This window comes from Alligator mississippiensis, chromosome 5 (assembly GCF_030867095.1).
Source record: "Alligator mississippiensis isolate rAllMis1 chromosome 5, rAllMis1, whole genome shotgun sequence".
NCBI lineage: Eukaryota > Metazoa > Chordata > Crocodylia > Alligatoridae > Alligator > Alligator mississippiensis.
In genome coordinates, this window is record NC_081828.1 from 159140161 (window position 1) to 159165400 (window position 25240).

The window sequence follows — 25240 nt, forward strand, 5'->3', positions numbered from 1 at the left end:
TTGCATTCTGTTCATGCACTTGAGCTGCCACCATACTTCTAAGTGATACAAACACATGTTACGTTTAGACATTTTGCCTTGAATATTCATTTTGACTGCTTGTTTTGGTTGTTCAGCCTGCAGTCTGTGGCTGATGTGTAGGTGCGCTAACCACCCGCAACTTCAGTTAAAGTCCATTTGAACTACTGCTGGTTGGTGCTTCTGAAAATCCGACCTTAGAAGTATTAAGGTGAAAGCCCAAACATGAATAGACAAAATAATAATCTAAATTTCCAGAGTTCTATGAATGTCAACTAATATATATTTTTAGTCTTATCATGAATATTTTTCAAATTATATGCTATGAGATTTGTTATCTAGAAGCTAAGCATTGGGATTATAGCTCAGGCAATGCAGGCCTGCAACAAGTTATCAAATCACTCTCCTTTTGTTTTCTGATAAAAACTGAAATCACATGGTGCTTTGCACTGAATACTTGCAATCTGATTCTGAAGTATTGCCATAAATACACCCTTTAAAAGTAGGATACTCTGCTGCTGAGTACTGCAATGTTAAAGGATCATGTAAACTCTCCTGAGGTCTCACTGAAGAATGCAAACACTGGGGCAGGTATTCATCTGCTGTAAATTATCACAGCTCCATTGAAATCCAGCCCCTATGTTCTGCATTATTCTTGAACTGTAACTTGAAATGAAGTACATAGCCACAAATAAAGCACTGATAAAGCTATGTTTTGTCATTTTCTTTACCAAACATGAGAGGTAGCATGTGTTCAGAGTTTGCCTAATGCAGTCTTTTCCCTGTGGACATTGCACAGAATGACCCAAGCATAACACATCGTACCAATCTGTTGCATGCTTTCCTCTAACATCAAACGTGAAACACGTTCACCTACAGTATTTTTCCTATAATGCAGTAGGTCAGTGGTGCTCAACATTTTTGCCCAGTGGGCCGTGTTGGGCTGAAACTCATTCAAGCCCTACTTCTCTGTGGGCAAGGAGAACTCTGTGGACTCAACTGGAGTTGTCAGAATATAAGTAGTCAACTTTACTGGGACTGTCAGACTATAAGCAGACAGTTACCAAAGACTGAGCACGTGAATGTGATTCTTCACCGCTTCACAGTCTGTCTAGAGCTGTTACACAGGAGTTGCTTCCCTCAGCCATCCATTCTGGGAAAACGTCCTGGGTTGTGCTCCTCCCATCCAAAGACTTGATCTTTCCTTAGAAATCCATGCAGACCTCTCCCTCAGAAATCCAAACAACAAACAGCGAACACTGACTTCACTTGCTTAGGCTATTTAACCCTTTAGTGACATCACCATCATCAGTGCTAACTAAGCTGATTATTATTATAATATTTTAACTGATAGATTCTGAGTAGACAATAGCATATCCTTACACACTTGGAATCTTTTCCTATTATGTTTCCTGTTGTTATCCTGTTCTTACATTTAATTAGTCCCAATGGTCACCACATTATAGTCCTATTGTTCTGTTTTAAATGTGCAGTCAGCATTTTACTGGGGTTAGCTTCAGACCATAACCATTGCCAATTCTAAATCATCTCAAAAAGGCTTCTGGGAGTTTGGTCAACTTGACATGACCAAATTTAATTTTCTTTGCAACAGGCTGGATTGCAGTATCCAATATGTCTATGGGCTGGATCCAGCAGGTGTTTTTGATCTGGTGCCCCAGAGGGCATGGCAGGCACCATCTGGCTGTGTGGAAGGGGGCTGGGGGCAGGTTGGCTCCAATGCAGCCCTACAGGGGACAGGAGCTTGACCCAGCCTGGTGGAAAAGGATTGAAGCATGGCCCAGCCCTGTGGGGGGAAGGAGGTGTGGCCCAGCTTGTGGGGGGAAGAGGGCATAGCCTGGCTCACCCTGTTCTCACAGGGGGAAGGGGTGTGACCCAGCCCTGTGGGGAAGGGGTTGCAGCATGGCCTGGCCCCAACTGGCTGCATGGGGCTTGGGTTTTGGTAATTTGGCAGAGGGGAGGGTGACTATTAATGGCCACCACTCTCGCACTGCCAAACTTTCTACATCATGGGGTGCCCCACGGGCCAGATGCAATGGCTCTGTGGGCCTCATCTGGCCCATGGGCCAGAGGTTGAGCACCCTTACTGTAGATGTTAGTGAGCACAAATTTGAAGTTCATCAATCTAACACCTTCCTTTTTTTGAAATTCATCTTGCTGCAGAGATCTATAATAGGGGCTGAATTAACAGAACAAAAAATCTAGGACGTGAAAATCTTGGACCTATTGTTCATGATTGATAAGTGAAATAAATGCATAATTTACTTCAAGGGTGCTGTTGGTTGCATTCAATTTTGATGGCTTGTTAGCTGGCTAATTTAAAATAACATTTTCTAGCTTTTTAATGCTGGTATTAAATTAAATAATGGTTTTCCTTTCATATTTAATTTGTGTTAATTATAGTGACCATAATTAATGTTTGTAGAGAATGATTTTTTAATATGCTAATGAAGAAATGCTTAACAGTTACTGCCGGGCTGAAAAGAAATCTAGCTCATTTAGTATAAACATAGACTATCCCTTTTTGTGGTAAGTTAGAATGTTTAATCACAGTGTGCAAATACTTACTTATTTAGCCACATATAATTTGTTCCTTGATAAGGGTATTTTGGGAATTTATTAGTACATGTCCATGTATTGATGATTGCTCCACTAACAATAAATGTGTTTTACTAAATCAAATATATAATTTAAGGTATGACTTGCTTAAAGGCATTACGTAAAAATGGCAGACAAGGTTTCTTGGGTGAATTTGATATCTTTTATTAGACCAACCCAAATGGTTGGAGAATAGTTATTAAGCAAGCTTTTGGGTTCAAAAACCCTTCGTCCTGTTGAGTCTGGCTTCTTTCTTTTTCATGTTGTACAGTTTCCATTTCAGACGGCTGAATTCGATATCTTCCATGTTGCAGGGGTTTAGGTTGTAGCCGTGTTGGTCTACATAAAAATAGTCTTTATTCAAGTCTTCGTAAGACCTATTTCTATTAAAATTAGACCTCTGGATGAAATTTGCACTTATTTTTCATTGTGTGTAACTTTTATTTGCAGTGAATGGCAATGTTGGAGGACTTCCAGCAATGAAAGTGCTCAATGAGTAGTTATAAGTGGCTCAATATCTAGGTCAGAGGATGATTGGGTGGGGTTCAACCAGGGGTTTGTCCTGTTTGATCAGAAATGATCCTGCCTTGAACAGGGAGGTAAACTAGATGACCTCATGTGATCCCTTCCAGCCCTACTAGTTTATGTCCTGAAGACTTAAACCTAAATTGAAAAGACTCTGGAAATTGGATCAAGTGGATAGAAACGCCCATCAGGAGAGAGAGTATATTTAGTAGTTAGTTTTCTAAGGGCAGGCATCATTTTTGTATACATTTTCAAAATCTTGTCATATTGTCTTTAACCAGACTTGTTCCAAAAACACAGAAAGATTATTTTACCAGGAAATCTGACACTTTGAATATAGTCAGTAATCTTGGCAGTTTTGTATGTCCACTATGAACTGCTGTTCTTAAGTATTTAGTAATATGACATGCCTGACTTTAAATGCTGCTAAACAAGTTAATCTGTTTTCCAATTTTGCCCTTCCAGCATTTCACAGGCTACTGACAGGCATTCATTTAAAGGCACAATGAGATCTGATCCTTAATACTAATAATCATGCCTCCTGTCGGGCCATATGTGCATGACAGGATGTGTGATTTTTGAGATCAGAAATCAGATCCCAGTTGTGCTGTATTTGTCAGTGCAGGGGGAATCCAGGATCATAATCTCAGGCTATCCCTGCACTGGCAAGTTGAAAGCCAGATGCCTGAAGATCAGATGATTGTCAGCTGGCTCTGGGGACTCCACTGGGGCCTGCTTGGAGCCCTGGTGCAGTCCCCAGAGCTGGTCAGTGATCAGCTGATCATTGGCTCGATTGGAACATCACAGGTGCTGTAACTGGCCACAGTGTGGTCCCTGATGGCTGATGATGATTAGCTGATCTTTGGCTGGCTCCAGAACTGCACTGGGGCTATTTTGAGCCTTGATGCAGTCCTGGAACCAACCAATAATCAGCTGATTGTCATCTGGTAAGGTCGTTAAGGCCAGTTGAAATCCTGGTGTGGTCTGAGCTCTGCCATATGTTCAATTTAAGGTACAATGGAAACCAGATCCAAAATTATTACACCTATTTGTGTTAATAACTGGTTAATCATTTCCTAAGTGTTCTGTCTGTCAGGGGCCATATGGAAATGACTCTTCTGCCTCTCCAGACAGAGTCTTAAGTCAGAAGGGTGATCTGCATGATTGTAGATGTGACATCTGAGTTTGAAAACAGAGATCAAGACCAGTGAGGCCTGATGGCATAAGAAGGATTATTTAATCAGCCCTTCTAACGGCTGATGCTGACTTTGATTATGAATTACTGGTAGCAGAGCTGATGCATCATATTTAAGAACCCCCCCCTCCCCAGAAAATATGACAGATTGGACACATCTACACATGCAATATACTGTGCATGAATGAACTCCAGAGTTTATTGCTTCTGGGCACATGCCATTATTGCTCCAGAGTTTATTCATTCACAGCACATTGAGCCAGGTCAGAGCAGCCCTGGCTGGCAGGCAGCCCCCACACTGAAGTACCCTTATACCCTAGCCAGCTGAGGCAGCATCTACATGTGCACTGCTGTAGAGCTATTTATAAGTACTGTCTTGCTGCAGAGTAGTTTACTCTGGCTTAGTAGGGGTGCATGTCTGATGCTTACTGCGCACCTAATTAGTCAACTGCGCAGTAAATGTCTCATGTAGATGCACCCATTATGTCACTGATTATCTAATGCTGTGTTATCTTGCAACTTCTGTGAGAATGTCTATCCAGGCAAAGTGCATTAAAACACCTTTTTGCAAGGTTAAATCTAGGAGGCCCCATTCACAAAATAGACTGTATCTTCTGTTTTACTTTAAAGAATTCAGAATTGAACTTCTTTTGAAAATGTGGGGTGGTGAGATGGGAGGAACATTGTTTATTGTATACTTTTTGTTTAGAGTATACATCCAGCAGTTTGGAAATGTAATTATGTCAGTTAGAATAAATTTTGAACTGCAATATCTAGCATTACCTTGAAAATAAATATGAGACTTTATTTTTAAAAATAGCTCCTAAGATTGCTCCTTTAGTTGACTGTAAGTTCAAAAGTCTAGACACCTTGAACTGTTAGCAAAAGCAGAAGACTTAGACATCCATCTCTTGGTCTGGACAACTCTCTCAAGTCACCCTTGCTCCTTTGCCTCTAACATGGTACATTCCTTATCTGAAGCTGAGAATCTGGACTTCAGTGTGCTAGAGATCCTTCATATGCTTTTCCTTCTAGTGTTGATATGTAATTTGTGTTGCAATTCTGAACAAATGAAGTAGATTTGAAGTCAGCAGATTGGCTGGTCTTCTAATTGCAGATACTGAGTATGGAGCCAAATTCTGCTCTTGTTTATATCTCTCTACATCAAGAACAAATCAACTGATGGAAATAGGCTTGGTCCATTTTTAGGGACGTTTAAATGGGAACAGAATTCTGCTTGCAGTCTGTGGGGAAAGACGCATTGGAATTGTCAAAGTTAACAAAGATGAGCTCACTCCAGTTCCATGTTCAACTGGTCTCTGAATCCTTCTGTAGGTATAAGGCTGTAATATTGCTAGCCAGCAATAGATGTGTAATTTCAATTCTTGGATTACAACCTCTGTGTTTATTTCCCACAATGTGGCTTGTTATGCAGTGCTAATCATTTTAGCAGATCTGGCAGTCCAGAACCCCAGTCCAGTCTTTATCTCGGGTGATGACACATGTCAACTGGCTGGTGAGGTACATACAGACTGTATGTTTTACATAGAAGATAGTGCTATTCTTTAAATAATAGTAGAAACAAAAGTATGCATCTATTTAGAAACAAATTCCTAATCTCTTTCCCTAATAGGAATCTAAGAAGATTAAATGGAGCCGACTTCAGAATAATAGCTAGTGATTAATCCTCTCTTGGGAAAGCTTTTGTAATTTATAGGCACTACAGGGATGTCAGTTTAATTGATTTCTGGGCAACTGGATCAAGAATAAAACTGTATTTGTCACTAAATGGGTGCCCCATAATACTGAATGTGTTGAATTAAAGTGCTAAAGATAGTTCAAGTGAAGAAATGGAGAATAATATCTTTTTTTGTTATCTGTTAGAGATCTGGGCATGGAAGGTCAGGGAAGGGCCCTTGATAGTCAGGCACAGCCCAGGAACTGGATTCAGAGAGGTTGGGTACCAAAGCTGGAGTTAGAGGACAGCTGGGCACTGAAGCTAAGGTTGGGGTGACCAAATCCAGAAACTGCAGTGAGGTCAGGAGCAAAGTCTTTGCCCAGACAGTATGCAAAATCCATGGTCTAGGGCCAGCTTCTAAAGGTGGGATGGGGCATATAGCTGGCTCCTGTGGCCTCAGTGGATTGGGACTGGCTGGACCTTGGACAGTGCTGTTGCCAGCCTTGGCCATTTTCGAGGGGCTGAGACCAAGCTGCAGAAGTGTGGCTAAGCAGAAGGCCCAGAGCCTATTTCTGGGTGGCTGTAGAGTAAACCTTTGCAGGTACGAGAACCAGCTTGGTCAGCAAAATAAAGGAAGCAGTTGACATGTCCAGCTAAACCAGTAATGATATGCAATTAAAAAGAGCACAATACCTTAATTTAAATATTCCAAATATATCATAATTTAATATTCTTAGATAAGTTGTAAAAACAAAGCAGCATTATCAGTGAAGACTATAACCTAAGGTTGAAGAAGAAACAGGACAGTGCTGAACAGCATTCCATAATGGTGAAGGAAAGGATCTCCTTCCATTGGTGGGAGAAGAGCAGATCCTCCCTTTTATTTTCCCAAGGACATAAATTTCAATTAAACGAGACCTTCCAAATCCACAGGATACCTGGTTCAGCCCGCTACCCCAAAAATTCAGTGAGATGAAAAAATTTAAATAAAACCTATAATAAATGTATTTAAGTTTAAATAAAAATCAGAGAAGATTTATTAGAATATTTGGAATAAGCCACCTGTAAATATAGGGCATAGCCTCTTGGAGAACTTGGCAAATCCAAGAAGACCCATTGTCAGCCTGTGCACCATCCTCCTTCCCACTCTTAAATCTCCCCTGCTGGTATGTATGTCATCTATGTTGTTTTGTCATGGGTAGCTAGATGGACTTTGGTATAACTGTTTTTGGGTTCTGGGGTGCAAGCAATAAAAAGTTGGGCTGTAGACATGTCTCACCTCTTTTCTCAATAGCCAACCTGCAAGGTTACCTGTAACCCAGATAACACTGAGCCCTGATCTGAACATATTGTCTGTAGAACTTAAACTGCAGAAAATAAACTCTTGAATGTATTGTCTGTAGAACCTAGTGTAGTTAGACAGACAAATGGTAGGAACAACTGAGGAAAGATGATCACTTTGGTAGTAATGCATATATGTAGAGTGAAATGAATTCTATCTTTAAGCCATGTCCAGGTATGAGTGTAACTATAAGAAGAACACATCAAGAATATAAATATCTGGATTTTCAGATGGGTTATGATACAAGCTTTTAATGCAAGTGAGTTCACTTGTGCATTTATCTTTGGATGAAATTCTCTCTTCTGGTAGAAGTTTATATTTCTCTCCTGGTTATATTAATTTGTGCCACAATTGGCTGTAAAATGCTAACAGCATGAATGACAATACCTTGTCAAAAGGCACCTGAAACTTCTAAGTGTTCAAGAGAAGTTACACATAACAAGAGGAAATGCCTCCAGTATTTTTTTCTCTATTAAGTACAGGCTGACAATTAAAGTGTTGACCTACCTATCAAAGAATTAGAGTGCTAATGGGTATGCCATGAAGCTACTCATGTAAGCAGCATGGGAGGGGGAAGAGAAAGATGACTATCAAGAGGAAAAAGCTAAGTAATAAAAAAGTCAGGGTCAGTCTGCCAAAGTAGTCACCTACGTGACTTACACACCCCTCCTGTGGGCATTAATGGGGAGTTACTGAAATTAAATCTTTCATTGGTGGGAGAAGAGCAGACCCTCCATTGCTTAGTGCCTTGCCATGAAGATTTAAAGTTAGTTTAAGTGAATCCATCAATGTTTTCATTGGCTCTTCTTGGGTACAGGGCACTAGCTTGTACCACAGGGGCGGGGAATTATTTTGGGCAGAGGGCTGCTTACTGAGTTTTGGCAAGCCATCGAGGGCCACATGACAGGGCAGATTAATATTTATTTTCTAAATTTTTTAGGGGCCCTGCGGGCTGGATAGAATGGCCTGGTGGGCCATGTCTGCCCCCCGGGCCACATTTTGCCCACCCCAGTTGCACCATGTCCCTTAATGACCATCTTCCACAGCAGTTATAATTCGAGATGCCCTAAGTCAGAGAATAGAATAACGTGTATAGTCCCTTGCATATGCTTTGTAACAAAAGGGGTATGTAAAAGGTTATTAAATCTCCAGGGGCCATTTTCCTATTTCGCTGGCTCTCCAGGAGATCAGTTCTTGTCACACTGTATGTGGTCATCCTCTACTAATGACTATGGGAGTTAAGCATTATTACCATCAAGACACCAGATCCTCATCTGACTTTGACCTTACTTCCCAGAGCTGAGATTTATTAGTGCTAATCCCCAGATATAGAGTCAACAGTGGGGAATCTACAATTAGCAGCTTCTGTTGGGATGTGATACTACCTGATACTTTCAAGAATGCTTTAAGGTCCCAATTAATCTTAATTGGTTTGTTACACAACTGGTCCAATGATGATTAATTGAAATCTGTCTGTAGGAGGCTCTGTTTCCCAAGCTCTTGTACTTACTCTGGTAAACCTTTACAAACTGAATCACAAACTATCCTCATAGTAATCTCATTCTTTTTCCTATAACTGAATTTGCAAGGGATGGCAAGGCTAACGTTTTTCCCCCCTTCTTTTTTTTCTCTTTTTGGAAAAGCAATTGTATATGATTGTCCAGTCTCTTATTTAAAGGAGTGGTCTAGCAAGGCTTCTGTGATGCATGGGGCAGTGCCAGCTGTGGCAGTGCCAATTGCAACTATGCAGTCAGCTGCTACTGCAGCGGTAGCTAGTTTTGCATCCCTTCCCCTCCCCCCACCAAAGGTGGTGCCTGGGGCTGTGCTGCTCCAATCACCCTCTCTGTTACGTTACTGAGTAATCTATCATGTAGGCAGAACTATCAAACGATTAAAAAATTTGATTGTGATTAGTTGCATGATGAAAAAAATTAGCTATTAATCGTGATTTTAATTGCACAGCCAAAAACTCAAAATTATGTGCAAAAAATACTCAAAATTATGCAAATGTATGCAGGTACTTTGTATGGCTGGGGGGTGTGTATGGGGGTGTGGAATTTGTGAAAGTGTGGGGACTGGGTGTGTGTGTGAGGTTTGGAGCCCAGGGAGACGGGGGACCCACATGCCCTGGCAGAATGTGGGTTACTTTGGGTCAGAAGTGAGGGGCAGCAGCAGGGCTGAGGGGGCTTTGGCTTGGGAGGGCAGCAGCAGGGCATGGGCATATTACTGTCTTCCCCCCACAGGTGTCCTTTTTTATAACCATAAATATGGTAACCCTACAGGAATGCAACCCAGCAGTGTGTAGAGCAACACCCAGCAGGTAAGTCTAGGGAGGGGAAGGGGCAGGGGAAGAAGTGGGTGGGGGCAGATTGAGGCCCCTACAGTGACGGAGGAAGTGGGGCAGGGACAAGGCTGGGGTAAATGAGGCCCCAGGGCCAGAGCAGGTCATGGGACAGTTGTGGGAGGTTTGTCTGTGGGTGTGGGGGAGGGCATGGCTCCCTGCTGTTGCACACACCCCTGGGGGTGGCATGGAGGGCATGTGCCCCCCAGATTTATGTGTGGGGCAGAGGCGGGCTACCTACTGCGGGCTGGGGCTCTGTGAAGGAATAAATGAATGTATACTCTAAAAGCTGTTTAATCACTGTTTCTGATCAATTATTGTTTTAAGGTCAGAATAGGGATTATTGGTGTGCTAATGGCAAGTTTTCATCAACGTGTCTTCTTCCTCTGCATCTTAGTCTGATCTATTTTGATAACAAAATATAAATAAAATAATATTTACATTTAATATGTAATAGTTATTATATACATATATTTTTATTTATGCTGGTATTTAATGAAATTACATCAGATATCTGCAGTGTAACTGAGAAATGAGCACTCTTTTGTTAGTTTACACTGGAAACACCAGCATAACTAAGAAGGAGCAAGCTGGCTTCTCTTCAGCTCATTAACAAAATTATCAGGTAAACTGTAGGTGTCAGATCATTCTATCTAGTGCTATTGGAAGCAAAATGCTACAGATTCATGTTTATGTTCTCAGGTGTCTATTTCTAGCTACATAGAAAAGTAAACTTTTGACTTGCAAACTGAGGATATCTGACGTGAATATCATTGATTATATCAGTTACTAGGTTAGTAGCAAGGTATATCGTAAAGGCTGCCTGACTTTCCATTATAGAGAAGGCTGTTTTGGTGAATGCACCCCCGAGGAAATCATTTTTTTTATGTTCAGTGCAGTGTGTATGGTATATTTTAAGTAGGGTTTATGCCTATATATTGTATGACAAGGATAAAAACAAAAATCTCTTCACTAACGAGGCAGCTGTCCTTTCAAAAACAGTAGTATGTAATCATGTAATTAAAGACCATGACATAATACAAAGAGGCAGCACTAAGGTTGCACAGTGAACAACCTTAATTTTGACACTTGAGTGCTTGACTTTCCATCCTGACATTTAATATGCAAGTACTTTTATGCACGTGTGTGTGCGCTCTTTCTCTCTCTCACATTTCAGATACGGTAATGAATATGTAAATAACATCTAACATTTTCAAACTACTCTGCACACGTTAAACTAACTTACTCTTGACAGATGACAAAATGGAAATAACTGGAATTGAAACTGCCTATAATCTTGAGGGAGAATATACACTTACATTTTACAAAGGTGTCTTGTGTCTTTTGAGAAATGAAACACCTCAGACTAGGCAAGAAAAAGGACGTTTATCTTGGTAAAGCATGCCAGGGCGTCAGTGGCCCTCTTGGTATACTCACATGGGTGTTTCTGCCTTTTTAGGACTATGGGACACATTTCTTTACTAGCATAAGGAAACACTATGGTTTGGCCTTCATAGGAATCATTATCCATCTTCTTCTGTGTAAGCACGCTCGATATACTGAAAGATGAATGGCCTGTACCTAGCAACTTGATACAGCAAGTTCAGCACTTTGTAACTGTGTTTCTTTAAAAATGAGATTATGAACAGTAGTAAGGTTATCATCTTAGTAGATGATTTTGTATAACTATTTTATCTTACAGCAACTCACCCTATCAACATAGTTGTACTGCATCTTCTGTATAGGCAGTAGATTCATATTGAATTGTTTGTTTATATATTTTCACTATTTACCACAAACTATGATAACTCCTTGTTAATTAGATATAACTTATCTTCTCTCATGCACATGGCAATTTGTCTTGTACTTCAGGTATTTAATTCAGATAATACACATGGTTAATTAAGTTGAGTCTTTATTTATGTACAGACTCCGGATGAGGCAGTGCTGTGTCGCTGCGGGGCTGTGCCTGCTGTGGGCCATGACTGCCTTGATGTGCCGATAGACAGATAGATCTCTATATCTGCAGGTACTATAAAATGGCACATTAGACTAAACTACTTCACAGTAATTGCTGCTCACGTGTAGACAATGATGCTTTACTGTGTAGTAGATTAGTTTAATGTGCAGTAAAGCATCTCGTGTACACGCGCCCAGCAAAGGTTAATCTAGAGCTACAACTGTGTGAGGATGGCTGTGAAACTTGCAGTATAAAGAGCTGTGGTTCTATATCTCCCCACCTCCTCTTAACACATGTACATTCTTTCTTTATATCTAGCACTAACCAGTTGTGATAGGCCACTACAGTTGCAAAGAAACCCACAAGAAGTAACTTTCTCTTCCTGAGTAGAACGTAGATGCTTTAATGGAATTATCAAATCAGTCCATATTTTCTAACATATTCAGCCTATTCTTATGACAATTTGCTATCTATGTTATTTATTACCATTTCACTTAGCAAGACTTTTGGGATTTACTTTGTTTTGATTTTATACAAACTTTAAGCACCTTATTAAGGCATAGATAGTTACACTGTTGTTAACACTGAGTTCAGTTTTTCAGTTAAAAACTTACAACCACCCTCTATACATAGATGTTAGATTCATAGATGTTAGGGACGGAAGGGACCTCAATAGATCATCGAGTCCGACCCCCTGCATAGGCAGGAAAGAGTGCTGGGTCTAGATGACCCCAGCTAGATGCTTATCTAACCTCCTCTTGAAGACCCCCAGGGTAGGGGAGAGCACCACCTCCCTTGGGAGCCCATTCCACACCTTGGCCACTCAAACTGTGAAGAAGTTCTTCCTAATGTCCAATCTAAATCTGCTCTCTGCTAGCTTGTGGCCATTATTTCTTGTAACCCCTGGGGGCGCCTTGGTGAATAAATCCTCACCAATTCCCTTCTGTGCCCCCGTGATGAACTTATAGGCAGCCACAAGGTCGCCTCTCAACCTTCTCTTGCGGAGGCTGAAAAGGTCCAGGTTCTCTAGACTCTCCTCGTAGGGCTTGGTCTGCAAGCCCTTAACCATACGAGTGGCCCTTCTCTGGACTCTCTCCAGGTTATCCGCATTCCTCTTGAAGTGCGGTGCCCAGAATTGCACGCAGTACTCCAACTGCGGTCTGACCAGCGCCCGATAGAGGGGAAGTATCACCTCCTTGGACCTATTCGTCATGCATCTGCTGATGCACGATAAAGTGCCATTGGCTTTTCTGATGGCTTTGTCACACTGCCGACTCATGTTCATCTTGGAGTCCACTAGGACTCCAAGGTCCCTTTCCACTTCTGTGCCACCCAGCAGGTCATTCCCTAGGCTGTAGGTGTGCCAGACATTTTTCCTCCCTAGGTGCAGCACTTTGCATTTCTCCTTGTTGAACTGCATTCTGTTGTTTTCTGCCCACTTGTCCAACCTGTCCAGGTCTGCTTGCAGCTGTTCCCTGCCCTCCGGCGTGTCCACTTCTCCCCATAGCTTTGTGTCATCTGCAAACTTGGACAGAGTACATTTCACTCCCTCATCCAAGTCGCTGATGAAGACATTAAAGAGTATCGGTCCCAGGACCGAGCCCTGCGGGACCCCACTGCCCACACCCTTCCAGGTCGAAACCGACCCATCCACCACGACTCTCTGGGTGCGACCCTCTAGCCAATTCGCCACCCACCGGACTGTGTAGTCATCCAAGTCACAGCCTCTTAACTTGTTCACCAGTATGGTGTGGGATACCGTATCGAAGGCCTTCCTGAAGTCTAAGTACACGACATCCACCCCTCCTCCTGTATCCAGGCGTTTTGTAACCTGGTCATAAAAACAGACTAGATTAGTCAGGCACGATCTGCCTGCTACGAACCCGTGCTGGTTTCCCCTCAGCATAATTTGTCCTGCTGGGCTCTCGCAAATGTTATTCTTACATGCTATTCTTATCCTTGCCAAAGTTACAGATCTTGCTCCTTGACCACAGACTGATTTTTCTGGAAATCTGCAAGTAAATGTGGTAATTAGTTTAGTGATTAAAATAAATTGAAAGTGATATTTTCAAAATTTAGCATCCATGATGAGATCTTTCTAATTACTGATTAATTTTTTTCATTTTCTTTCCAACGGAAACTCTCCCTCAGCTGAAGGATACAATGCTTTACTATATGATTATTCCATGAAAAATTTTACTTCTTCAGAATGATTGACATCTTCCAGTATTTTCAAGAGGACTTTCTTGATCCTAATCCTTGGAATGATTACAACGTCTATGTGATATCCTTTACCCTGAATTATTGGTATATAATCTCAGCCTTAGTTCCAATTTAACACAGTATAATTTCCTAACCAAAATTAACATGAATATCACAGTACTACAAAGTCTACATGAAAAGTTTTCAACTAGCAATGATCACGCCTTGGTTCAACTTCACTAAATCCAAAAGCAAAACTAGACAAAAGTCTGGCCTGACACTGTCCTTTTATGCATATTTAAAGTTGTGATTTCCTATGTGGTTCTTCTGGTCATACATAAAATGCTCTAATATAAGTGGTGCTCAGCCCTGGGGGCTGGATCCCACATATGGGTTGTTCCACGAACCAGATGAGATGGCTCTGCAGGCTGGAGGTTGAGCACCACTGCTCTAATAAATTGGTTTTCAACCTTTTTTCATTTACGGACTCCTAAACATTTTGAATTGAAGTGCCAACCCCTTTAAATTTTAAGTGTAGGTATTCACATATTTTTGACTGATAGTCTTCTTTTGTGGACCGCTTAGACATAGTCTGCAGAACTCCAGGGGTCTGTGGACCACAGCTTGAAAAACCACTGCTCTAATAGCAAGAGACACTGCTGCAGTACAGTAGAACGTTCTTAATTTGTACCAATAGCTAAAACCCCTATTGCAAATTTGGAAATTAGCAAAAAAGAATTTCGCATATGTTGTGTGTTCATTTATTTGAAAAATGGAATCAATGTATCTTAAGAAGTACATAATTAACATTAAATTGTCTGGCATTTTTAGGTAAAATTCTTAATAATGCAAGACCATAACAGCACCCTGCTAGTAAGCATTTCCCAAAAAAATAAAAACAAAAAAGGAAAAACAGATTTTTGTAGGTAAGTGCATGGTTTGTGTATTAAAGACATTCTATGCATTTTTATGATTTTTAAAAAAGTACTATTACATACCCACGTCCTTCAGATGGGATATAAAAAACATGGACCTCTAAATTATTTCCATGATTATTTAAGGTTCATGTACTGTCAGCATTTCAAAAACTCTTCTATCATCATTAAAGGCATTTAACCATTCACACATTAATCATCTGAATAGTGAACAGTATAACCACAATATACAGTTTGGATATCCATAGGTTTCTATGGGTAGAGAATCTGCTAGAGTTCTCCTAATTTGAAACAGTAATAATAAAGATAGGAAGGGAACTACTGGCCATTTTAATCCTTCTTTTGCCAGTAATAGATTCTGTAGTGCTATATACAAAGTGGATTGAAAATGGCTACAAGAATAGGCCTTTCCATTCCATTAGGAGAATATTAAACAATTTAAAGGAAGACAAAATTATGTACAATTTAAAATACTTTTTTTTTAGAATTAAATACTGTCCTCTTGTTGGTCACTTGACCTAACTCTGACTCCACTTTCTTCAAAAGGAATATTCCATAATCAGGTATGTGATTAGTCAAGGTGTACAGAGCCCTGCAAACTACCTAATTAATCTTGTTAGCATTTCATTATGATCATTCTATCTTCTCAGCATCAACAATTTGGGTTGTTGTTGACCATTTCCACGCTGTTAGTGACAACTGGTATGTCCCATATTTTTTCTTTAATTCAATCTCTTAGCATAAGTAAAGTGCTACAAAAACCCCACAAACCTGAAGCACGTCATAAAAAGACTTCCATTTGCAATTCTTATGGTTCTTTATTCTACTATTCATAGAGGCAGTCATGGAAATGTTGGCAAACTCAACACACTTGCCAAGAATTACCTGGCAGTTAGAGTTGGTTGATGCCTCTTCATGTGAAATTTAAGAACAGAACATCAAATGAATTCTGATTTCAAAACATCTATCAAGAAAGAATGTGGTGTTTAAAGGCCAAAACCACCAAACCCTGATTTCTATAGCTGCTTATTTTTCACCTATTTAATGCTAATTCTTGGGGTTCTAACTATTACAACAAGCATTCTTTCTTTTGTTGAATATACTGTTAAAATATACAGTTTGCAAGGCTGTTGTAAATGATGATTTTATACACCATATACTTAAACAAACATTACTGTAGTTGGGTTTTTTTATTCACGTTTTTCATTAAACTACATGGAACAAATGAAATGCATCTCCCTGAGCAGTTTGTTAATACCTAGCACACTGTTGAACTTATTTTAACAAATACTACGTTTTTGATCTTTGAACAAAACAAATACTTATGCCTATTGCTCCCTCCCCCTTTGAAAGTTTCGTGGAAGTCAATACCAAGGTGATATAGATTTTTAAGCTAGCATTTTTTCTTCCTTTTATTTATTTTGTAAAGGAAGACACCAGCTTGCATCTGTTTAAAGCAGCTAATAAATGCACAAGCAAATATTTTTTTTGATAAACTATTTCCTGAATGCCCATTTCTCTCAATTTTGTTTTGTTTTCAAATTTTAAATCTGTAGCTAGGTATGTTGGTCATATCACTGGTAGACAATTGAAACACAAGACAGACTACAAATATGACATCTATCAAGGTTTCTTCATCATGTTGACTTTTCCAAGAGAAAATGAGAGGAGCAGGCACTGTGTCCTTGCTGGAGCAGTGGTCTAGGACTTTCAAGATCTGGGCCTTATTTCTGGCTTTATCACTGGCCTGCTGGATGACCCACCAATTACTTCATTCTTCTTTTCCTCGGTTTCTCCATCTGTAAACTAGCAATAATGATACTTGCCTGCATTTGTAAAGGACTTTGAGATATTTGATTAGTAATTTAAACTGTATATGCTCCTTAGTAAATAATTTGCAGCTGCTAATACCCTGAGTCACCCACTTCCTACATTTACATCTTTATTTAAACACTCAATGTTCTGATTCTGACAAAGCAAAACACTTGCTTTACAATTACTGCTTTGACAAAGTGGCTCTTCTCCAGCACACAAAAGTAATTAGAATAGCAGAGAACTGGCAAGACTGCCATCATCTATGAGCGCAAGGGACTAACTAGTATTTTAGGTTACTGTTATTGTAAGTAATAAAAATAGCTTCCAAGTCAAGCCTGCCCTCCAACGGTTTTAATAAAGAACTAAAATGAAGGAAGGTGATGTGATTTGTTCACTAGGAGGGTCTGTTAACATTATACATTGTCCTTTTTACAAGAGAAATTTACTTTTTGAGAATCTACTGCTTCTCTTTAGGTCATGTGCATTGATGTCTCATATAATATCTAGCATATGCTCATCACTTTAAGTGCTATCTGATCACCTTTATATCATACTTTTCCTTAAAATAATACACAGTATTGAAGCTAATCAAGTTGTGCATCTTTTCATACCATCTTAATAGAATGATGGCAGAAGAAATGTGGGGAACGTATAGTGAAAAACATAACTCACATTTCTAACAGGTTTTAAATGTATTCTTGTATGAAAAACTGTAGTACAATAAATTAATATTGCTACATGTACAACTGGTACAACAGAGTTGTATGGCTGTTCAACATCAAGTTGGTATCAAACTAGTCTAAAGTTTCATCTCCAGCAAGCAGCCTAACACCTGACAGAGGGGAAAGTGTAAAAGCTTTTCTTAATTTAAAGTTACTTTAGAGCAGCTTTCAACCAGCCATTAGATTCTTCTAAGTGTGCCACACTATTAGGCATGCAAAGATGATTCACAAGAGATGCCCAGAGATTTCAAATAGGAATCTACAGTCTGACTTGATTTTTTTCCAACAGAGAATTGCTTTATTATTTTTCCACTGTCAGAAAATGTGTGAAAGCTAAGAGCTGGTGCTTTTTGAGGGCTGCCTTGAGTCTAGCAAGCTTGAGAAACACTGTTTTAGAGGGATGACGCTTCCTTCCTACCTCCTCCAGTCAATTAGATTATGCCTTGAAAAATGAATACTGTTTCCTTTTTTTATTTATTTTTTTTAATTTAACTGCTAGTTTAAGTAGCTGTCTAAGCTATACTAACTTGTTGAGACATGGATCTACACGGCTTGAATTCCAGTGTTTTTAATCCTAAAATGGAAATAAGAAACATTGCCATATTGCTACAGAATGCTGCAGAAGGTTATTGTGCTCACTCCATTAGCAATAACAGGCTGGTCCAAGATTAAAGTTATGTACTAAGATAGTAGTTGTACTCCTGTAATTACTTTAATTATTTTGTATTACTAGAACCTGCTAATTTCCTAAGAGGCAAACTGTAAGTAGCAGTGATTGTCTTAAGACAGCAGTGCTCAACCTTTTGATGCTGTGCACCAGAATCAGACCCCGTGCTGCCTCTGCTCAACCCGCTGCCTCCGCTCAGCCCCATGCCACCTCCCTCGGTGATGCACTACCAGATTAGAACGCCACCTCCTTTAGCCCCATGTGACCGAATCGGGGCTTGGTGATGCCTCTGCTTGGCCTGTGTGGCTTGACTGGGCCCCAGGCCAGCTCCATGCATTGGTTCTACATGCGATAGTGCGAAGCTTAACATACCAAATTGTTTAAGGTGCTTACAGCAGATCTGGAAATTTGGTAGTAGGGGACCTGTGTAGGCTGGATGGCACAGCTCTTTGGGCTGGGGCTTGAGCACCCCTGTTTTAAAACTGAAGGCATTAAGAAATTAAGTGCTATGTTAAGGAACCTGTCAGAATTTCTACAGCTCTCAGTTACATTTCTTTTAATCCTGATTTTATTTTTGGTGACTTGGTGAGTGGGAAAAAAAGTATCTGTGCCCTCCTTTTTGTCGTATAAAAGAAGGGCTCAACTCTTAACTCAATTGTTTTTATAATATGGGGATTACCGGGTCTTGACTTCCTTGTTTTGAGGAAGTTGTGGGATTACATAAATGGAATGAAGTGAAATTAGAGCTACTGAAAGAGGGAAAAGTGTTTGTGTGTTTTTATTATATCTGTTTAACTCAAATTTCCAGAATTCTTGTTTGCAAGAATTTTTAAACCCTTATCCTCTGAGCTGAAGCTTGAGGAACCCTGAGGGGAAAAAGCTACAACCAACAGGGAAGATTAAGAACTGTTTTTAGAACTTTAGGAATAGCAAGCAGAACACTTTTTTCTTGAGGGAAGACTAGTGGCAAGGAGACTCTCAGATCTTCTTTGCAACATGATGAAGAAACACAAGGTGTTTCTACAGGTGCAATTTAATGCAACATGATAAACTCCAGCACAGTTTATGCCAGAGTCAGCTGCTTCCAGGCACAGCATCTGCATGTGCACTCTGCACCCAGGACTGCAGCACTTTGAGTCAGGGCAGAGCAGCTCCAGGCTGGCAAGGGGCACAAGGGGTCAGCCTTGGGCTCCAGGTGTTGGCGTCAGGTGGTGGAGGGGCTGGCTGGGGCATGAGGGTGCTAAAGTGCAGGGCTAAGCAGCAGGCTGCCCCTGCACTTTAGCACCCTCATGTCCCAGCCAGACTCTGTCACTGTCTACACATCCCTGAAAGTACTATCCTACAGCGGACTTAATTAATTTACTGCGGCCTAATATTGGCACATGTATAGATTGTGAAGCTTTACTGCGGAGCTCATTAGTCAACTGCACAGTAAAGTGCACATCTAGATACACCCAAGGTGACATTTTTTTCTCTTTACATTCCTCTTTAAAAAAAATAGGGTTGGATGCTAGCAAATAGACTGATCCAAAGCTCGTGAAATCAATGGGATTTTGATCAACATTACATAATCAAGTTGAGATACTAGCTTAATGTGAGTATTAAATTGTTTGTTCAGAGTTTTAATATGGAGAAAGAGTAATTCATATAAAAGTATCAGAGATGTGCATACTTTAATCACATTCAACATATATATTAGTTTACCTATTGTATTCTACCTTTTGCCACAAGTAAACCCCACAAGTTACTTCAAATGAGAGCTAATTTATTTTATTAGATCATAAACCCAAAAAGCCAAACGAAACTCTTGCAGTAACTGAAGACATGTGTTTTATCTGCTATTTAAAATTGTTGCATTTAAGCCAGTCAGTTATCCCTTTTGAAAGGATCCTATATGCTTCATTCAAGCAGGACTTCTCTTCATTTTAGCAAGCACTTAGCTGCCATATTGAGTACAGATTAAACCCTGTATCCAGTGTCTCATTGGTGGTCACAGTATAGGAAACTAGATATATCGTGTGTCCAGAAATCTGTGTGGAAACTAAACCCTTTTAAACTCATTTTTTCACACTGACTCAAGTTTTGAGTAAAGAAAATCTCAAATTCACTCCATTGCAGAAAGCTGCGCAATAAAACTCTTTCTTATTGCACTTAGGATGTTTTAGAATCTCCTCCCGCACCAAGTTTGTGCCTTAAAAATCTGTTGTAAAACAAGAAGCAATCCATTATGTAAATGTTTTCATACAAAAATCAATTCTGACTTTAAAATACCTTATTGTCAAAAGGCGTCTCTTCAGCATCTTGTTAATTATTCACAGCACCTGGGGAACAACAATAGTGCATTGAAAGAAGCTGAATGAGTATTTTTCAATAGCTTTTTTTCTGAAGAGCTTCACTTGCATACCCTTATAATATGAAGGGACATACAATCTATAACTATGTAAAAAGGATGTATGAAACTGTAAAATGCTGTCAACATATCCAAAATAAATAAAGCAATAGTGCAATGCTTAACATACCCAGTTGTTTAAGGTGCACTGAAAAAACATAATTCACCAAGATTGGTGTTAGAATAAAAGATAGTAGATTAATAACAAAGGGTCCTTTAGACTGTGCAAGATTTGTTTGCTTTTGTCAATACTGCAGCAAAAACATAGCTGAAAAGAAGAGTGCTCTACTTAATAATGTAAATCCTTTCAGTTGCTGTTATTATAGAAATATATTCTTCAGTTCCAGAAGCTCAGTTCTGGAACTGCTAGGAAACTAGCAGTTTATAACCAGCAGTACTTAAATGAAAATCTTCCAACAGTAATTGGATTTATTTCACTAGTAGAAATTTAAGTACTGATTTAAATTTTAATGTAAAAACAAAATTTTCTTAAAATATGTATATCTGGCCTCAGGAAATCCTTTTATCCATCAGACCTGGTCTTTAAGCAAGTATGCAATCAGACTATTGCTTTCATCATTGGCCAGAAATTCTGTTCACCACAAAATGCATCTACATTTTAAGTTTAACGTGCAAATTACTTAGGTAAACTCTTGTGAGATTGACTTCATATGTAGCTGCTGTTGTCATTTCCATTTATCTCCTGGATTCAGGGATGGCCAGGCCATCACAGCCATCAGTATATCTAGTTATCTCAGTCTGAGGAAATATCAACTGGATTCCTAGTGCTGCAATAAATGAACATATAATTCAACAGGTATGTAACAGCTTCAACCACCTTCCTTACAATGCTACTCTCATACCTGTGGCAGATGTAAGGTCTGTAATTTCTGCTGCTTTTGCTCCTTAACTCTAGCACGCTTTTCTTCAGGAACAATATTATGTTGCTGCTCAGAGTAATCAACACCCTCTGATCTTCTCATGTCCTTGCTGTCTATTTCCAACCAACAGTTCCCAGGAGTCAGCATCCTGCTCTGAACAAGATGGAACTTCAGTAGGTCTGAAATGCTGTGTTTGTTGCTCATGCATGGGACATGGCTAGCCCAACAGAACCACATCTACTTCATCAATGCTTCTATTCAGTAACTATCATCTTGTTGCAGCATCCTGACATTGGATATTTGGTCAAGCTCTTTATCCCTCAGGAGGGAACACAAGAAACATTAGTTGATTTTTCTCCAAATGCCAGAAGTGTCCCCTGTATGATATCTTGGATTTCACACCCCTAAAGCAAAACAAGAACAGCAGCCTTCCTAAACCTTTACCTTCATAGAGACCCACTTGGCCAATTTGCCAAAGGCAGCATCTACTTTCAGGATGAGGAAACAACTTCCTCATTGATACTAACAGGATCTACCAGCAGTCAGAGGAAGCTGTTCTTCACCAATGTTATGGTGCAGGCTACCAGTTGATACATGATGTTTGTCTGAGTTTTACCCACAGTGATTAGTGGTCTAAGCATCAAATATGAAGTACTTATTACATTTGTGAGAGATGTTAAATTTTCAGCCACAAGGTGTCTTGCCAGCTTCTTTCCTAGACTTGAAATCAGACTAGACCTCTGTGTAAAGGCAGATGAATTCTATACAGCTTTTTTTAGATTAAGAAAAAATCTAAAAAACTGAGTCTTTAATGGAAGAGCAGAGATACCAAGCTCTTTTCTATGTGTTGGCAGATCTGATAATGCTCTTACTAAATCCTTGGTTACATTCACTCCTCTGTCCCCTTCATTCACTGGCAGTGCTTAAATGGCTACATTTCTAATGTTCCTAAATAAAATGGATCACTATATCCTATAATCCTATTGTAAAAGACAGCACTTTGGACTAATGCCATGATACTTTTATATGCTCTGGAATTCCTTTATTGATTTAGATTCTGAAGCATCTGGAATTCTTTGCAATAAAAGGTGCTATATGCTCAGAATAAATAAGATTATCAGTTCCATCATTCATACAAGCACAAACCATTCTGCAAAATTTCCTTACTTCCCTGAGGCAAAGAATTGGATCCAGCATTGCTTACAAGAACATGAATTCACTCTGTCACCTTTTAGAAGTCAGACTTCTTAGATGTGCTTACTATGAGCTACTTTAATTATTCATTCACCATAAAAAATGAGATGGTTCCAAAACCATTTGCTGCATATAATTGTTGATAAAACATTTTACTTAGTACTAATTTCATGTTCATGTAGTCCCAGTTAAGTCCTTTTACTATCAGTGTGAGAAATGACCTCTCAATTCAGACAGCTTTTGTAATTGACCACATGAACTGCAAGTTGGCTAGACAGAACAGAAATACAAAGCTGTTTTTGTAACCAAAACTTGTCCTCTGACCATGGGTATAGGCAGGCATGTGAAGTGTATATAATTTCATACACTTTTTCCTGTAAGAGGGTAGCGTTTTACGTAGCCTGCTTGAAAGAATGATTGTGGAAAAACAAATGGGCAGAAACAATTGGTGACAGACAGGGGGGACAAGGCTGAACTCCTCAACAAGTTCTTTGCCTCAGTGTTCCTAAGTGAGGGGCACGACAAGTCTCTCACTGGGGTTGTAGAGAGGCAGCAGCAAGGCGCCAGACTTCCATGCGTAGACCCTGAGACGGTGCAGAGTCACTTGGAAGAACTGGATGCCTTTAAGTCGGCAGGTCCGGATGAGCTCCATCCGAGGGTGCTGAAGGCACTGGCCGACATCATTGCAGAGCCACTGGCGGGAATATTTGAACGCTTGTGGCGCACGGGCCAAGTCCTGGAGGACTGGAAAAGGGCTAACGTGGTCCCCATTTTCAAAAAGGGGAGGAAGGAGGACCCGGGCAACTTTAGGCCAGTCAGTATCACCTCCATCCTTGGCAAAGTCTTTGAAAAAATTATCAAGGCTCACATTTGCGAGAGCCCGGCAGGACAAATTATGCTGAAGGGAAATCAGCACGGGTTCGTGGCAGGCAGATCGTGCCTGACCAATCTAGTTTCTTTTTATGACCAGGTTACGAAATGCCTGGACACAGGAGGAGGGGTGGATGTTGTATACTTAGACTTCAGGAAGGCCTTCGATACGGTATCCCACACCATACTGGTGAACAAGTTAAGAGGCTGTGACTTGGATGACTACACAGTCCGGTGGGTGGCGAATTGGCTGGAGGGTCGCACCCAGAGAGTCGTGGTGGATGGGTCGGTTTCGACCTGGAAGGGGGTGGGCAGTGGGGTCCCGCAGGGTTCGGTCCTTGGACCGATACTCTTTAATGTCTTCATCAGTGACTTGAAAGAGGGAGTCAAATGTACTCTGTCCAAGTTGGCAGATGACACAAAGATATGGGGAGATGTAGACACGCCGGAGGGCAGGGAACAGCTGCAAGCAGATCTGGACAGGTTGGACAAGTGGGCAGAAAACAACAGAATGCAGTTCAACAAGGAGAAATGCAAAGTGCTGCACCTAGGGAGGAAAAATGTCCAGCACACCTACAGCCTAGGGAATGACCTGCTGGGTGGCATGGAATTGGAAAGGGATCTTGGAGTCCTAGTGGACTCCAAGATGAACATGAGTCGGCAGTGTGACGAAGCCATCAAAAAAGCCAATGGCACTTTATCGTGCATCAGCAGATGCATGACAAATAGGTCCAAGGAGGTGATACTTCCCCTCTATCGGGCGCTGGTCAGACCGCAGTTGGAGTACTGCGTGCAATTCTGGGCGCCGCAATTCAAGAGGGATGCGGATAACCTGGAGAGGGTCCAGAGAAGGGTCACTCGTATGGTTAAGGGCCTGCAGACCAAGCCCTACGAGGAGAGACTAGAGAAACTGGACCTTTTCAGCCTCCGCAAGAGAAGGTTGAGAGGCGACCTTGTGGCTGCCTATAAGTTCATCACAGGGGCACAGAAGGGAATTGGTGAATATTTATTCACCAAGGTGCCCCCAGGGGTTACAAGAAATAATGGCCACAAGCTAGCAGAGAGCAGATTTAGATTGGACATTAGGAAGAACTTCTTCACAGTTCGAGTGGCCAGGGTCTGGAACGGGCTCCCAAGGGAGGTGGTGCTCTCCCCTACCCTGGGGGTCTTCAAGAGGAGGTTAGATGAGCATCTAGCTGGGGTCATCTAGACCCAGCATTCTTTCCTGCTTATGCAGGGGGTTGGACTCGATGATCTATTGAGGTCCCTTCCGACCCTAACATCTATAAGCTATCTATAAACGCCCAGCTAGTAATTGCATATACCTGGGTGAATAGAAAGCAGTATACCATTGCAACCTTTGAGGCAGTAGTGGTCAACTGGTAAGGGATCTGGGATAGTTGTAGATACAATGGAGCAATAGATGAGGACAAAAGACTCTGGGGACACTTGAGGTTCAGGGTGCCCTGTGTGGGTAATGGCTATAGGGGCAGTGGGTAAGAACTGGAGTACCCTGAGATTGGGGATCCATGCCCCAGATCTAGTCCCAGTAAGTCCCCTGGATATCATGCTTGCTGTGGAGGGTGATAGCATTGTTTATTAGTTCACGAGCAGGGAGACAAGCCTATGTGCCTGGAGCCTGTGCAGCACCTTACAACCAATGCCCCAGAGCTGTCCCCTGGCACAGTGATAGACTGGGTTGTTTTAGGAGCTGGACATGTCCTCACTCCTACAAATGTCCCCACAACTCCTGGGGAGTAACCACATACCCTCCTCCATCACAACCCCTTCCCTCCCCAAAATCTCACTGCATAGTCTCCCCTCTCCAACACTTGCAACACACACAACGCCCCTACTTCCCTTACCGAACATTTCCATTAATCACCCTCT

The 25240-nt window shown here is 40.8% G+C and overlaps 1 long non-coding RNA gene and 1 other non-coding gene across 4 annotated transcripts in view; both read right to left on the reverse strand.

The window, feature by feature from the left end:
• LOC109285825 (uncharacterized) overlaps positions 1–25240 on the reverse strand; it is a 43696-nt gene that overhangs the window by 8471 nt on the left and 9985 nt on the right. For 2 of the 3 annotated variants that reach the window (XR_002093690.2, XR_009462624.1), the window contains exons 2-3: positions 21269–21439; positions 20288–20337 (exon numbers count right to left, since the gene is read on the reverse strand). This is a non-coding gene — a long non-coding RNA (uncharacterized LOC109285825). Of the gene's footprint in view, positions 1–20287; positions 20338–21268; positions 24078–25240 lie in introns of those variants that run through there. The other variant, XR_002093689.2, reaches the window with a different exon arrangement.
• On the reverse strand, positions 20911–20991 carry LOC132251067 (small nucleolar RNA SNORD93). The gene has a single exon (XR_009462872.1). It is a non-coding gene; the product is annotated as a small nucleolar RNA SNORD93 (small nucleolar RNA).